The sequence below is a fragment of the Lagopus muta genome, chromosome 13 (genome assembly GCF_023343835.1).
Source record: "Lagopus muta isolate bLagMut1 chromosome 13, bLagMut1 primary, whole genome shotgun sequence".
Classification (NCBI taxonomy): Eukaryota; Metazoa; Chordata; class Aves; order Galliformes; family Phasianidae; genus Lagopus; species Lagopus muta.
The window spans coordinates 14,214,869-14,231,265 of NC_064445.1; the positions used below are offsets into that span (position 1 = coordinate 14,214,869).

At 40.6% G+C, this 16,397-nt stretch overlaps 2 long non-coding RNA genes across 2 annotated transcripts in view; both read left to right on the forward strand.

The window, feature by feature from the left end:
- Nucleotides 1–1,295: 1,295 nt before the first annotated feature.
- LOC125699728 (uncharacterized) lies at nt 1,296–9,273 on the forward strand. The gene is made up of 3 exons (XR_007379684.1): nt 1,296–1,442; nt 2,009–2,160; nt 6,095–9,273. It is a non-coding gene; the product is annotated as an uncharacterized LOC125699728 (long non-coding RNA).
- Nucleotides 9,274–16,268: 6,995 nt separating this feature from the next.
- LOC125699716 (uncharacterized) overlaps nt 16,269–16,397 on the forward strand; it is an 81,946-nt gene continuing 81,817 nt past the window's right edge. The window contains exon 1 of the long non-coding RNA XR_007379665.1: nt 16,269–16,377. This is a non-coding gene — a long non-coding RNA (uncharacterized LOC125699716). The remainder of the gene's footprint in view (nt 16,378–16,397) is intronic.

A 16,397-nucleotide genomic window follows, 5' to 3' on the forward strand; every position in this document is an offset into this window, starting at 1 on the left:
CTGTAAATATTTTCTTATGTTTGTTTGTTTTTAGGTCATTTTAAAACACAGTTTTATGTTAGTCCTCCGGGATTCCTTATTTGGTTGAGCTTGTCAAAATGTCTCCTGCAGGTTTTCCAATTTTGGTCCCCATTTCTATTAGCACTTTTGGATGAGTGTCACCTCAACTTGGTGCCTTGTCAATTGGAAGGTTCTCTGACCTTTTAATAACCATTTTGAACTCTTGTCTGCACGGTAGATATGCTGAATGGGAGAGTCAGTTGATCCCCACTTTGCATGTGCCTGCCACTTTTATTTAGGGAAGCAGGTACTGATACACCCCTGGGAAATTCAGGGAAAGGAAATACTTCTGATGAAGTTAACAGACAACTTGATGTCAGTACTGATGTATACAGATGTAGCTGAAAGAAGAGATGTGTGGATTAATTAATTAGAAAACAGTCGCTACTTGTGACTTCCCAAGGGGATCCCTATGTGCTCAGCATATAGAAATGTCAATTCAGAGAAGCTATGTTTTCCTATTAGTAAGCCAGTACTTTTGGCACTGCATTTTTTTCACTGGAAAAATCTGTCTGAAGAGATCAGCAAGTTGAATGACATGATACAGCATCTCTCCTGAGATTGAGCAGCGGGGACAGATAAGCAATTTATTCTCATCTCAGCACCTGCTAGCTGATGGGTTCCTGCCCAATTCCTGAAGCCACTGCTGTTAAAAAGCCAACTCTTGCCAACATTTGTTATATAATGCCCTCTAAACTGTTTCATGTCTTTCTCTTTCCATGTGTCTACTTACATTAGCACACAGTACATAGTACTTCCTTTCCTACTGATGTTCTGCCTCAATGCAAAGTACAACCTCTTCTGGTTGTTTTTTTTTTAAGTGTTGGTGAAGTATACCAGGTGGTGATTACTATTTTTAAGATCCATCCGTGGTAAAAGGGAGAGTGCTTTTAAAATTCTCAGTAAATGCTGAGATGAAAAACTCTTTGACTGTATAAATCATTACAGTTCTCGTTCCGCCTGACACCTGGCATTCCACAATTGTTGCCTAGTGAGGTTAGACCACAGAATTTTAATGCTGACATTGAAGGCCTGTTGATGTGTTTTTTATAAAAAAGAAAAATAAAATAAAATAAAAATTCCCCTTTGCTTGCATTTTGAGGTATTTAGCTTAAGTTAGCTGACCTGTGTTGCCACACTTGCCTAACACAGATGCATCAAGGAAAGCTAAAAAGCTGCTAAATTATATGTAATCATTCAACAATGCAAATTACCTGTCAGGCTAGAATTTTTCAATTGCATTCCTCCTGTGAAGAAGAATCAGGTGGAGGTCTTCAGTCAAGTCTACCCTGGCTTTAGGCAGCTCCTTTAGGCTTTGGCAGCCCTTTCAGCTGCTGTTTTTCTGCTGTGAATTCTCAGTGAAACTAATGAGCGCCATACAGGTAACAAGATGGGCTGGGTTAATCTTCACGTTCTTTTCAGAAATAAATGATTTAATGCATTTACATGAGCTTTGTGATAACCTGAAATATGGCTGCTTGTTAGGTTCTCTTTCTGTTGACTTGTACAGAAGCTTATCCTTTGTGTTTTCCTTTGTCTCTCCTTTCCCATGAGGGTATTCAGCTTTTGTGTTTAGGCCTTACCCAGAGCCATTTCTCCCTGAGGTTTCCTAAGTCTTTTTGGTCTCCTTTGCTAAGGAAGAAGATGTGCTGCAACACAAGCTTGATAAGAGCTATTACTGCTTATAATACTTCGAGGTGCATAAAAGGTTTGAGAAAACAGGGCTTTCTTCAGGCTAGGGGAGGCACTAGGCAGTCACTAGGAGAAGGGCTGTTTACCTGTCTGAATCACATCATGTTAAGAAATATTTTGGGCTCTTGGTGCAAAGAACACTTCTATGTAGCCCTGTGCAGATTTCTTGTTTGATTTTTCACTCAAAAAGGGGTTGGAGGGAAGCACATGAGAACAGTATACACTAGCAAAAACCTTTTTTTCTTCTTTTTTCTAGGAGCTGTTTTAAAATATATCGTCAAGCTTCTGTATTTTTAAGAAGATCTAACAGCTGTAAACATGGCTTGCAGTTCATGTAGGAAGTGGATCTGTCATCCACAGCAGAAGGCTTGCTGGGTCTGGTCTGGGTGCTTGCCAGCTCTCCAGCTAGTAAGTACCTGGTGCAGTTAAGCTCTAGATTCCCTTCAGACATCCATGTTGTTAGTGATGGGAACCGTGAGAACTGGGAAAGTGCTCAGGATATTTTTGTGCTCCTCTGCAGTGGGTTGGCATCCTTGCTTTTGCAAACTCTCTTTAGAAAGGCTGTCCTAACAATACCTGTGAAAGGACAGAAATTAAGGCAACTTTTTGCCTTTAGAAGAACAGTGGGTTCAGGAGTTTGTGAGAAATCACAGATCAGACGCTTCCTTTTTTTTTTTTTTTTTTCCTCTTTGCACTTGAACTGGGTTTACTCCACATGGCTCCCTTGACATCAGATGAGTTATTCCTGGTTGATGGCGGAGTAGGCAAGCAAAGAACTTGATTTTCATTACGTGTGTAATGCTGGACACGTGGGCAGTCACTTGGTAGAACAGAATTATTTATAACTGGGATTTGACATTAGAGTCAGGTTGGTTATGTTTGTATTTTACAAAGCTAATAGACAACCACAGAGCATGCTGTCCTATGGCAGCTCTGCATATTGTTGAGCAGATGAACGATGGGAACTTTTATCACTGAATTAAGTTCAGAACAGTAATTGAGATTTTCAAGCCACACAGGAGGTTTACCTTTCATTCATTTTGATGGAACATGTGTATTTAAATCCCATGGAGTTGCTCAGCCTCATTTCTGCAACCTGTGCGCTCCCAGAGCTCCCATTGACGTGAAAGAAAGATTATCTGCGCATGAATATTGGGTTGACTCTAGGTTAGTCTCAAAGAAACTGGGGAACTATACCACAGAGCACAGAAAATATTTTAAATTACAGTGAATAATAGATGATTTTTATGATGGATAGCCAGCTAGTAGGCATAGACAAAAGAAAGCTTAGTGTATTATTTTCTTTTAGCAAAATGAAACTTGCTCCTGCTTTTTTCTTCCTCTACCCCGCTCTGCTTCTCCCACTCCCCTCCCCCATTTCATGGTGACCAGAAATACTTCCAACATCTTGCTTGTATTGTCCTAAACTGGTCATTTATTCCGAGTCTTCAACAGGATTCAATGCTGCTCATGTATTTTAATGAGATTTTACAGTACCTTTATTCAGGAAATAAATGGACGTTAATTATTGTCTCAGGAACTGTGTTTTGATGTGTAATGTCTACTGATTATTGGTGTTGGAAACACAGTCTGAAAAGGATTTTGTACTCTTTGGCCTCAATGCTCTCATATTTTAAACTGCTAGTAGTAAAACTCATATCTGAATACAAACATCAACTATATTAAAACCTCCAGCTAGACCAGCTGAAGCATGCGTCTAATTAAGCAGCAAAGTGAGCTTTGGTGTATCTGTAGCTGAGCTGTTTCTTAGAAAGACTCACAGTCCAAATTTGTCTTTATTGAGGCCTTGTCCAAATGATAAATATATACTACCTGCTTGGTATCTGCCACTTGGAAATAAATCATGTTAAGATCGACTTGCTAACAGCTTTCTTCTCTCTGTGTGTTCTGCTGCCCAGTAGGACATGCTGGAGTTCCTTGCAAAAGCACTCAAATAAGTTGAGCTGCGAGGAGAAAACTAACAACTGTGTGACAGAACACCACCCGTTTATTCACTAGCATGGATGTCATTGTGATTGTTGTTAATTAAAAAGTTGTGAAAGTGCATAACTTGCTATCATTTGCATAGGGTTTGCTGGCAATCTTGTTTCAAGATTGTTCTGCATGGGCATGAAACTTGAGCATGGATCTGTATAGCTCAGCTTCCTGCCTTCCCCAGGTGTTAAAATTGCCCGCACATAGGAGTGCAGTTTTACAATCCTATATGTGATGAACCATTGTGCTGTAAAACAGGCAACTGTGGAATCTGGATTGCTTTCTAATTTTTGGGCAGCTTAAACTGAAGTTCTTATGCTATGAATCTATTTGAGGCAGAGACTGCTTTTTTGAAGGGATGAAGTAAATTCTAAAATATTAATGCTTCCAAACATTAGGAGCAAACAGTATTGCTCGTAAACTCAGATTCATTTTCATTGCTGTGGTTCATCTCTCTCTGTATGCAGAAAGGCAGATATGGAGATGCAGCTGCAGCACGTATAACTTTGTAAGGGAAATGTGTAGTAGAGAAGTGCCAGGGGTGGCAGTGGTAGAAATCTGCCTTCAGTGGCACATGTGGGACCTAAAGCTGCTTCGGCAGGGTTCATGGTCCCTTCCAGCTAACAGCCATGTGGATTTTCATCTTCTGTCAAGGGGCAAAGGCAGACTATTGCAGTGTTAGTAAAAACAGGGTCCAAGTGCTTTGAAGCTGAAGAAATCCCCTTGCCAAGGACGTACAGCCACAGCTCTTACTAGCATTGGCTCAGGAGAGCCTTCAGTATGTGCTTGAAATTAACATGTGCTTAAAATTAACATGAGCTGAAGTGCTCTCAGGAGCTGGGGTGGTGCAAGTCATATGTTTAAATGTGGGTACTTGAGAAAGATTTTGGCTAACACTGGGCCGAAACAGGATTTTATAGAAGTGATTCTGAAAGCAGATGGAATTCAAAAGAGACTGAGGTAGCTTTGAAGTTCTTGAAACTTGTAGTACTAGTTAGAAGAAAAATAATCTTGCTCTAAATAATCAGTTCTAAAAAGCCCATTATGTTTTATAAAATTCTTTAGAGGTTTTCCATAATTGTATTTAATTTGATGTCTATGGCAGCCCTTGGTGGGCCTGTGCTACTGCCTACTTCCATGTTAGTACAGCCCTGCTTTACTGACATTGCATTTTGGAGAAGCAAGAATTACATTGAAATGCAGCAATTTTCTATTATATACGAACAGAATTTCAGAAATAATCTAGTTAACCTGAAAACTCCGAGAGTTTGATCTTGGAATAAATAAAAGAAAATGCTTTTGCATTTTGGTCTGGTACACAGAACTGAACTAAAAAAAAGCTCTCTTGTTTTTCTTAGGGCAGCTATGTCGTTTAACTGTGTAATAACTGAAGATGAACATTTTGGTTCATATAGGTGTGTAACATGCTTTGAGTGAGATGGAGCCAATGTGGAATTGACCAGGTTGTACACAGTGGGTTCTTTCTGAGTTAGTTGTGGCAGGTGACTTTACAGCCACACTTCTAGACATGAGGAAAACCATCTAAGACATGTTTAATAAAACCATTGTAAGGCCTGTGTAATAAACTCTGGGATTTACATCTCTTTTATTAAAAAATACAAATCAATCCTAGCCAAAGCAGGCTGATTAATAGAACTGTAATTTTAAAACTGAGAAACCTTTGACCTTTAAATGCTCTACTGAATTAACTGTTTATGAGCAAGGGTATGACAGGTGAACAAGAAGACTGAGATACTTTTCTATACATAATATTGTACCTATTTCCTATTTCTTCTCCACTAGGATATTGACTACTGCATATTAGTTTCTTCTTGTTGGAAGCTGAAAGTTTCCACCCAGTGCTGCCGTGAAAACATACCTGTTTAACTAGAAAGAGAATTAGAAGAATTTACTTTATACTTCCTCTCTCACTGTTTTTGTTTTTTTTTTTTTCCTCCTTAACTACATGTTTGCTTAAAGCGAATGTCAATATTGAAATGTTTTTTCCAGATAGTGGTTGGATCTTGAGACTTATAACAAACAAATAGAGATGGGCAATCGTCTATAGCTGCTTATGGGAAAGCATGTGTTTCTTTGTAATTTTGCCAAGTACTGGTTCCTGTAATAGATTCATCCCTTAAAGACAGCAGTGAAATCAATAATAATGATTGCTAGGATGGAATGTGGATGTGTATCTTTTCCTAACTTTTCCCCACGTTCAGTTTTCTTTTGCTTATTTGCTCGTATCAGAGGTTTCCCTGCAGCCCTCCACAGCCACTGGGGGAGTCTGGCAGTTCTCAGCTTGGCAGGGCTTTATGTCAGTTTGTCCCTCCTGTCTTCATTGCAGCTCAGGAGCTGAGTGCCATCTCTGTATCTGCTCGGCGCTGCCGTGCTCTGCAAGGCCGTTTACACCAAGCAGCGGCCGTTTCTGGAAGCTGTTCTGCCAAGTGGCTCTTTTACATAAGAATCGGATAGCTTTTTCCTGACTAATTATCTTCTAACTACTCCTAATGACACTGAAGGTGCTGAGGGGAAAGGAGGAGCGGAAATGTCGGTTTGAAAAGGCTGCCCACACCACGCGACGGGGCCCAGGATGCTGCCGCACCACAGGGCGAGAGGCGCGGGCCCCGCAACGTGGCTGCCGTGAGGGCAGGGCGCACGGTGTCCCCGCCGTGCTGACTGGCAGGACTGGCGGCTAAAGGAGGAGAATTCTTTTACAAACTCGCTTCCCAAGAGAGAAGAGCCTGTCGCTTCTGCATGCTGCAAAAGCATTGCTGACGGCTGTGTTACTGGTGTGTAAAACCAACAGGGAGCTGAATGCTGAAAGCTCACAGAAGCCCTGCAGAGCTCAGCAACCCAGGGTAAGTGTGCTGGGGCATGGATGAGTCTGTTCTTCAGGGCCTCACATCCTGCCCTGCCTGTGGCACGAGGCAGCATGGCTCTGGAAGGTCGTCGGGGTACATCTCTGGCATCTCAGAACCTTGTGGTGGCCCAAGGTGCAGTTCCATGGGCTTACTTTCCACTGCCAGGCTTTTCCAAACCTGTTCACTTTTCAGCTGAATCAGTAAACTCAATAAACAGTGTATGACATAGAAGAGGAGGTGGGATGCGCGTGCAGGGATAGATGGGGAGAAGACAGTGGCTGTTCCTTCTGGCTGCAGCAGCCTTAGCTTGAGAGATCACAGCCCAGAAACCTCAAAGCAGCCCCTGTTGGCGTGGGGCTGCTCTGCTCACTCCTTGGCCAATCCCAACATACCTTTTATATTGAGGCAATTTTCTGGCTTCTTTGTTCTGCCTGAATTGATGATAATTAGGTATCAGCATACACATTGTGCCATACAGCACTGCTTGGGTAATTTCCGTGTGGACTTAATTAATTAAGCTAAGTGCAAAAGGTTTAAATTCTGTATTTGTAAAAGTAAAGTGCTGGATTCCATTTTCAGAAAGATTTTATTCTCTGGAAACTGTTAATATATTTCTACTGCTATCACACTTTAAATGAACTCATGAGTTAAGAACAGTGACAGAGAATAAATTATCATACAGCTGGTAGGAGAAAGATAAATAAAAGGATATACATAAAAATTAATGGATTCTGTCCCTGTGTGTGCGGAAGAACCAGTCCTTGATGATGAAAGGCTATTAACTAGCTTAGTGTAATTAACTGTTTTGCTTCAGGAAGAGGGGTTTGCAGTTCTTTCTTTGAAGCAAAGTGTCACAAGCATGTGCAGAGTGCAATAACCACTTTTCTGCATTGAAAAAATGCTTTAGGAAATGTGTAGAGGAAGGTGGGGAGATTTGGAACAGAATGGTCACTTCACTCTTCAACAAAGGAAAAAATGAAGTCAGCTGAGAGGCTGTGCCAGCGAAACAGGGCATTTGAAACTGAATTTGAGACTCTGAGCATCACCTTAGTACAGTCTCCAGGCCAACGGGAAGGTCCCCCAACCTGTCCAATTCTAGGACCAGTCATTAAGTGCCCTTTATAAGGAGTACATTTCATTCTGAGTTGTAGGCAGAATAAATTATAAGGGCAGCTCACAATTCTTAGCTGTGTAATTCATGGTATATATTGAATTTGGGAAATGTACCTACTGAAGTTAATGGAGGAATGTTAGAAGGTCTGAGTTGACACTATGGTATGTTATGCAGCTCCTTTCCTTTCTCACAAGCAAGGCCTGTGGGAGAGACAGATGTGATGGAAGGTGCTGTGGCAGCAGTACACCATGCAGTCACCTTGACCAGACAGAGTTCCTTTTTTGCTTTTTTGGGAGTTCAAATCAGCTGACAGAGGTGAAGGCATGGCCCATCTTGGTTTGGTATCTTGACGTATTGACACCTAGTGAAAGCAAGCTTTGCAGTTCGAGAAAATAGCTGCTCTTACTGATGAATCAGCACCATTTTTTTTCACTTAAGAAAATGAAGCATATGGCATGATAGTGCTTGCTGTCATACCTGCTGCTTATCTGTGACAGAGAAACTGTCAAACGTACAGCCTGTATGAAGTGGTTGTGACACAGGGATAGCGTTTCAGAGAGGTGGATGGTCCTGAAAACTCCTTGAGCAAACTAAGCGAACAGAAGAACGGACGAGAAAGATTCCAACTCAGCCCACTCATTTTGTGACACTGGGCAGCTCTTCCCAGCAGCTTTGCAGGTTTAATCAGAATTTCCTGTGAAACTCTTCCTAAACAGTGGGGCAGCTCTGTAAAGTCGTGAGCCCCTTCTCTCAAAGCAGGGCAAGCACTTCTTCCTTCTGCTCCTTCCTCACCTTGCAGTTCCCCTTTCTGCTCTGAGCCAAGTGCAGCCCCAGGAACTGCTGGGCTGCTGTGGGTGAAGTGCTGCAGCAAGTGGGCAAGGGAGCCTGGCATCACTTTGAGTCTCTTCTGCTGATACTGACTTAAGGGATATGGCTGTGCCCTGGCCGGCTATACTTATTTGCACTGTGGGATTCTGATTTCATTTTAAAAACCTGCATCACCACAGAAATTATCTGGGCTGCTTAGGGGTGTCTGGGTGAAGTGGCAGGAGGAAAGACTGGGGCCAAACCTGCTTCACCTGGGTAATGGAGGAACAAAACCATGGTAAAATTAGGGTGCAATGCAGATGGATATCAAAAACTCAGATTGCAGAAAAAGGGATAATAGGACGTCTGAATAGTCCTGTAAGAAAGACTTGAAGTTAGTCGTTTTCCCTTCTCTCCCCAAAAAGGAATGTAACCATGTATCTTTACATAGTTTTTTGTTCCTTTAAATCCAGAAGGTGTGCATGCCCCTATCATTTCATTAGTGAAATTTAAGAAATGGATACCTCAAAATATTTCCAGATTCTGCACTGAAAGTCTCTGCAGAAATGAGAAGTATTTCTGTATTATTCAGTGCCATTCTTGGGGTGGGCTTGCAGGCTGGTGTTGTGCTGAGATTTTCCCACCAAATAAAGCTGTGATCGTCTTTTTCCTTCTATTACCTGTTCTGCAAACAGAAGAACCTATTCTGCCCTGTAAATTACTCTGTATGGAAAGGATGGACTCGAGATTTAATGGGATCAATAAAAATTTAAATGTAGTTTGAATGTTATTTCATATACCCAAACAATTTCCTTGTGGCTAATTTCTAGGTTAAAATGTTTCCCTGAATGCATTTCTCGAATCACTTGAACTTCTTTTTATTCTTTGTCTTGAATTCCTTAAAACCAAATGATTTATTTCACTGACGTTTACTTCTGTCATATCCCAACACTCTCAAAAAAAAGACTGTGCAGAAAGGTACAAAATCGATATGTAGAGAAGTGCTGGTGTTTGCCTGTGTCCATGAACACGAATAATCCTTTTTTCTTTTCTGTTCTTTCTCCTCCCATCTAAGGTAAAACAGTCTGTCTGTCCTTTAAATGCACAGTGAAGTGTCATTTCACATCAAATCTTTGTCCAGTGGCAGGATAATGTGATGTTCACTGAAAGGATAAGAAGGCTTGACAAGCTTCAGATCACCAAAATGGTAATGTTCATCACTGCCTGAATCTAATTTGAGTTTCCTTTCTAGTTCAGTTTCCAGGAAAGAAGACATGAGGGACTGAGTATGTAGAGGCTGTGTGTTGAGAGGCTTTGTTACAAAGGAGTAGTGAAAGAGAGCTGCTTTCTGAAAGAGCTGAAAAATTTGCCATCACTTTCTCTTGTTTGTTATTAGAAAATCAGCTAACAACAAAACAGCCTTGGAACTCAAGAAAAATGGCTAAAATAATCTGTGGATTTTATATTTTCTGCTGCCCTTTGGACAACCACGGAGTTGTTTATCAGTTGTCTTTTATGCTAGCAAGTTAGTATGCCTACTATGCTTTATATGCTTGATTTTTTTTCCCCTAAAACATAGATCAAACAGCTTTTTTCATTTTCACCCTGAAAACTTGTTATGGATCAATCTTATTGACCTTCTTACACTTTGACAAAAACTTTAATTAAGTCTCCTGCACAAAATCTCATGTAAAAGGAGAAAAGCTCAATACACAGGTATTTTTGTTTATAGCACTCTGGGCCAAGGACACCCAACTGTTGCCAAGTCCTTACTGATCATTTCTGAAACACTTGTTCAAAGAGCCGATCTACCACAGATTTTGGATTTTTTTTCCTGGGGGTCTTGCAAAGAATGAAGGTTTCCATTTTCTGTTTAGGTTCAGACATCTTCTGGCAACGGTAGTCATGGAACTATCTGCTTCTTACTAAAGATGTAACAGAGTTGAGGAAGCCAGCGGGATTCTGCTCATGATGCTTCCTAAAGGTAATGGGCTGAATCTTTCATACATTGGCTAAGGTTTATTAGCTTCAGTGTTTACCCTATGCCTCATTTAGGGGTATATTTTAAAAACTTACAAACAAACTCTTATAAAGAAACCAAAAAAACCCCAAAAAATTACTAGTCATTGCTTTTGAAAGCAGTTTCATCAGGCATCCATGCAGTACTGGTGTAAAGTCCATGATGATGAGTGTGTTATTGCAGAACGATTTCCATCCAATAAACTTAGGCCACACACAGAGATGTTTGCTCACTAATTCTACTGCTTCCAGAGGAAAAGGCAAAATTTGACTCATCCCTTGTCGTTCCTTAAAGTATGTGGAGGCTTGTGAGCAAAGTACTGTCTATAAATTAAGCAGTAATACTAATTCATGTGGAATGTGGCAGTTGGGCTGTGACTGGGGGATGCTGTCTGCCGTGCTCTCAGCACATCCACCTTTGGTCCTTGCTGCGCAGATTAGGAGCAGTGTTTAAAATGGTCACGTAACAGAGTTGTCACAAAGGTTTATCATAATGATTAGGGAGCACATAATTAAGGCCACTCCCAAAGTCAAAAAGCATTCTCAGCAGACTTCAAAACTCCTAAAATGCTTGTTTATTCAATAATTATGGAGCATAATTATGGTAATGAGGTTAGCTCAGATTTACATATTAGCAATGCATTTTAATGATCTGATTATGCAAAAGTAAGATACAATAGATTAAATTTTATATGGAAAATTTGTTGCCAGACTGGAATCATAGGAAAAGAAAAAAACTGCAAACAAAACAACAAATAGATTTATAAGAGCTTGGGGAATTACCATGTAATAAATCCTATGGTTGTAATGAAATAACTAGAGCAGAAACAAATTCAAATCATTCTATGAACAGAAATCCCCAGCTGCAGAACTGCTGCTGAGTGACATTAAAAAATATAGTTTTTTCTTCAAATCATATATATGTATATTTTTAAATCATCAAATGGCTACAGAGTCCTTAGAGACAATTTTGGGAAGAAGAGTCACTGTTTTTGTTTCTGAACAGTGAAGTTAGCAAGTCTAGATGAAGGCAATGACCCCTCCAGCTCTCATCTTTTCTTTCATCTGTCTCTTCTTTTCTTCCTTTCATCTGGTTTTTGCTTCTCTTGCTTTCATTCAGTGGTGTTCTCTCAAAAAGCCCTGCTATGTTTTCTACCAATAACATCAGTATTTCTATGGTTGCAGTAATTGTATTTTCTTTATGTATGGCTTTTTTTTTTTTTTTTTTTTCTTTCCTTTTTGGGTTCTGTAAAGCTTTCAAATTTTATTTTGAAGGAACAATTCAGTTCCTCTAATCTTTGCTTTGGTAATACAATATTGTCTTTGACTCATTAAATACCCTCCTTTTGTTGTTTTAAGAGGTTAGTGATTTATTTTGTGCAGCATTGCAGCAAATTGGATGATCCTTACGTCAGGGAAATCAAAGCAAGGCTGCAAGTGATGCACTAACTTGCAAAAGGGGAGGGGGTAGTATGCTGAAATATTCCGTTTGTATTTGATGGGCTTGATCTTGTTTAGTGGTTTTTTTGTTGTTGTTGCTTTAAAAAAATAATTACAAGATCAGGAGGAATAGCGCGAATAATAGTGAAATTAAAATGTGAGAATTAAACAAACTTGAGGATGCTGAGATAGTGATGTCTCTCCACATGACAGCGATACATGGTGCTTTTGTTGGCGGGATTCAGTCTGTGCACCAGCTTAGCCCTGCTGGAAATCCCCTCTGCTGCAGCTCGTTGCTCTGGGTTCAAGGACTGCTTAACCACAGGGGCTCCTGATGTGAACGGAAACTGCTCAGCAGGCAGGAACACAGATAGATGTGTAAGAAGTAACAACTTTGGAAACAGTAATGCTGGTTTGCTACCAGCCTGGGAAGCTCAGCTCTGCCCAGTTCGTAGCAGCAGCCATTAGAAACTCCCCTTTGCTTTATGAATGCCAATCTGCAGCACCTCTTCCAAAAAAATTTGCACTGAAGTTGAGTTCCAAGTCTGAAAAGTAGAATCCTTACATGAAGTAAATTGTACCTTACTTAAGAAGAAGAGCATCCTTATGCTTTCTGGGGTGCCTGCAGTTGTAGTGGTCTGGCTCCTGAGGTGAGGAGGATGGAATGGAAAACGCACTGGAAGCAGGAGAAGAGAAGTTTTGCTGAGGTTCAGGTAAATCTTGTTTATAAGCATCCATGTTGTCAGCTCTTATTCTTTGCAGCAGTAAATGGGTACTGCTGAAGAGTTTTTTACTGGTACTACATTCCACACAATAGTACGTACATAATCAAACATCTGTTTTTATGCACATCTCCAAAATTTCATGAAAAAGCAGATTCCCCTTTGGTTGTACTTCCAAGCTGGTCCTTAGCTGAGCCATTACTGTATTGTTTTTTAGATTTTTCTTTTTTTAAGTTGCATTGATAACATTATTTGTTCTTTTAGACATCAGCTTTTGAAAATCTATTATTTGAAGTCTATAGGCTAGAAAACACAGGCTGTCATTTTAAAAGTAAGATTTTTGTGTTCTCTTTTGCATGTTTATATTTTCCTGCAGCAGGGGTCATTTCAACCTTGTTTGTCAGTGCTCTAGGCAAGGATTTGCCCAGATCTTGTGATCTCTTTTTCTCAGAGAGAGAAACATACAGGAGCTCTGGTGCAAAGATAATTGTGCTGCTTGCTGAGACTTTTTGCCCCGGATTTAGGGTTTGCTTGCTGTTTGCCATGTGCCAGGGAATGTGAATTGTGTTCTCTGCTTGTGCTGGACAAAGGTTCGTTTCAAACACAAAGCATGAGGCATTGATTGGCATATTGTTGTATGGGTCTCTATTAAATGAGGAAGTCTCTGTTTTAACTCTCTGTAGTGGAACTTGTAAGAACTAAACCCGCTCTGTTCCAAAGGCCCCTTCTCTTTCATGGGTTATAATACTTTATTCATGTGACACTAGTCCCAGAAAAGTTCCACCTGAACATCCCTTTCTTTCCTCAGTATTACTAATTTTAAAGAATTTACTAGTTTTGGATTTAGCATTGGAAGGTGCCCTTGTTAAAACTCCATGAGAAGTATTATTTACATTAAAGGTTTCTGTTTCCTACTGAAATCAGTAGGAGATGAGTCACAAAAGTGCAAAGATGGCAAAAAGCCAGTGTTTGTGAAGATTGAGCTCTTTATCTTCCTTCTCCAGAGCTCCTTGCAGGAACAGCTCCAGCAGTTGTCCTGGAAGCGGTTTCATTGTCACACATTCAATACAACCTTCCCTTTTAACAGAAGACATGCATTTCTTTATCTCTCTAATTAAAGCTCAGACTTCATAGCATCGTGCATTGTCTGTGGCTCCAGCCATCTTCTAAAAGAAGAATAACCCTTTCTTTTTTTTGGGGAAAAAAATCTCAGTGCCATCTATACTTCATGGATTTTGAAGTCAGCACATGAACATTGTGAATTGCATAAATCCAGTGGATGTTTCATGCTTCAGCACAAAAACTTGTCACCCAGGACATTATTGCCTGAGGCTTGGAACAGAGAGGCTGCAAGTCCCTGCCAGATGCACTGCAGACATACTGATGTATCTCTGCAATGTATTTTTACTGTCCAAATACTAGCTTGATAAGTTCATGTAAAAGTCAAGCAATAAAAATATCTCCACACCAGGCTAAGGGTATTCATATCATTTCTCTTCAAAGTCAAATACAAATGATTGTGCTCATTTAAAAACCTCCCTGCTGTGGTGCCCCAGCCTATTTCTCTTATCTTATGACTCTAACCATGCTCATTGTCCCACACTTGCTATTTTGGGGATGCTAGAGGTGGAGAGCATTCAGCTTTTTCATCTCTGTGTCCTGCTCCTGGATATGCTGTATGACATATTTTTTTCTAAGCCAACTTGGCTAACAGCTTTTATTTTAAGGCACGTTTGCTGAGCTATTCAGCTTTCAGATACTTCTTCCTGAGAAGGCTTTGGTTAGTGGGAAGATGGTGAGACTTCAGGCCATGCAAAAGTAATTGAACTTTAAGAACTTTCATCTGTCCATGAACTGAGTTTGTGAGTCCAACTTATTAGCTCTGCTACCTTTGAGCTGCCTTTGAGTGAGGCTGGTTGATGCCAGCTGGTTAGCTCTAATTGGGAGTGAAACATTTTTGTAATCTTTTTGGTATGAAAGATGCTAGACAAGCAGTAAATTACTCCATGTTTGGCTTTATGAAACACATGAAAAATGTAGTGAAAATAGAATGACTCTATAAATCCAGATCCTCCAAATCCAAAACGTGATTTCCTGCAAGGTGACTGTTAAGATGACTGTGTCTCTCAGCATTTTTATTAGGGAGAACAGTCTCACAGTAAGTCAAATACATGGCAAATATATACATTCACATTTGTGTGTGTATATATATATGTACACTAATATATTACTTCTCTTTTCTTCCAAAAAAAGCCTGTTACCTTTTTCTCCTCCCTCAGACTTTAGGTACAGCTCCAAGAGTGTGCCGGAGAAGGGGTGAATTTCTCCAGGTGACAGTGGGCTGGTAGGGCCAATTCCTGCAGAAGCAGGAAGCAAATAGCCTGGCTGGTTCTGAGGCTGAATGCTATGCCCTAGGGAAGCAGTGCTTGCTGAATGCTATGCCCTGACAGACTCCCAGGTGGGCATTGGCCCTGCCTGAGCTGTTGCAGTGGTGCTGCTCTCAGCCTCCTCAATGGGTTCTCCTGTAAGCCCAAACTGATCGTATTTCTTCCGCTCTGAATAATCAACCCTGAGTTACTCAAAATACTAATAAATCTGATCTCTGATGATACATATGATGATACCTTACAGCTTAGGGGGCTGCAGTGAAAGGGAACAGTCCTTGAATATGTTTTTGTGATAACTTTGTTTTTAGTTTCACGCTTTGCAAGCTATAAACTTGGCACCGAGTGCATGGTGAAACTTTAGTGACTTCAGCTTCTTATTGCCATCATTGATAAGGACTGGTTCCAGCAGGATGCCCTTACCAGGTAGAAGAGAGACAGGAAATTTCCTCACTGAAAATGAGCAAAATTGCAAATTGATGATCTGTTGCCCTTCTTGTCCTGAGATCTCAGACAGCTGATATTTCACATGGATCAATAGTAGGGTATAATACTGCATCTGAGTATCTCAGGTTTCTGTAGAGGATAACTGAGGTGCAGGAGAGAAAGAAGATGCTGAAAGCCTCACTTGAGTCTCCACTTGGTTTGTGAAGAGAATCTAGGTCCTCCTATGCCCCATTTCTATTGTAGCGTTCAAGCTATTCTGCAGTCAAATTCTGCTTTTGTCTCACTTGCTGCAGGAAAGATACAGAGTGGTAAACAACTGCTGGGAATAAACGAGCTTGTCATGCTAAGTGTAATCCCAGAGGGGTGCTGTGCTACCTCTTTTTTCTTTGTAAAAAACAGCTGGCCCACAGTAGCTGTAGGATCTAATGCTACAATGAGAGCAGAATTCAAGTCCACCAGTCCTAACAGAGCATCTCAAGCTGCTTTGTTGTCTGCTGTCAGTTGAGAGCACCTGAGGCTCTATTGCAATCAGCATGTAAGTGAACTCATTCATTAATTAATAGCTTCTACTACATAGGTTGCTCCAAAAGCAGTGCCTCCTATTTATTTCCACGGAAATTACAACAGGTACAAAGAATACAACAACAAGCTATTTGATAGAGCAAATTTTCAGCTACAAAACACTATTTTTAAACATAGTCACCATGTAGGGGAACTGTTAGGTCATGGCTTGAGCTGGTGATCGAGCACATGGTGAAGGGGTGTGACTGGCCCAGGGAGAACAGGCAAACTGTTTGCACCTGGCTTGCTTCTTGAATGCCATTGCTGAAACAGTGAGTAATTGGAGCAACAG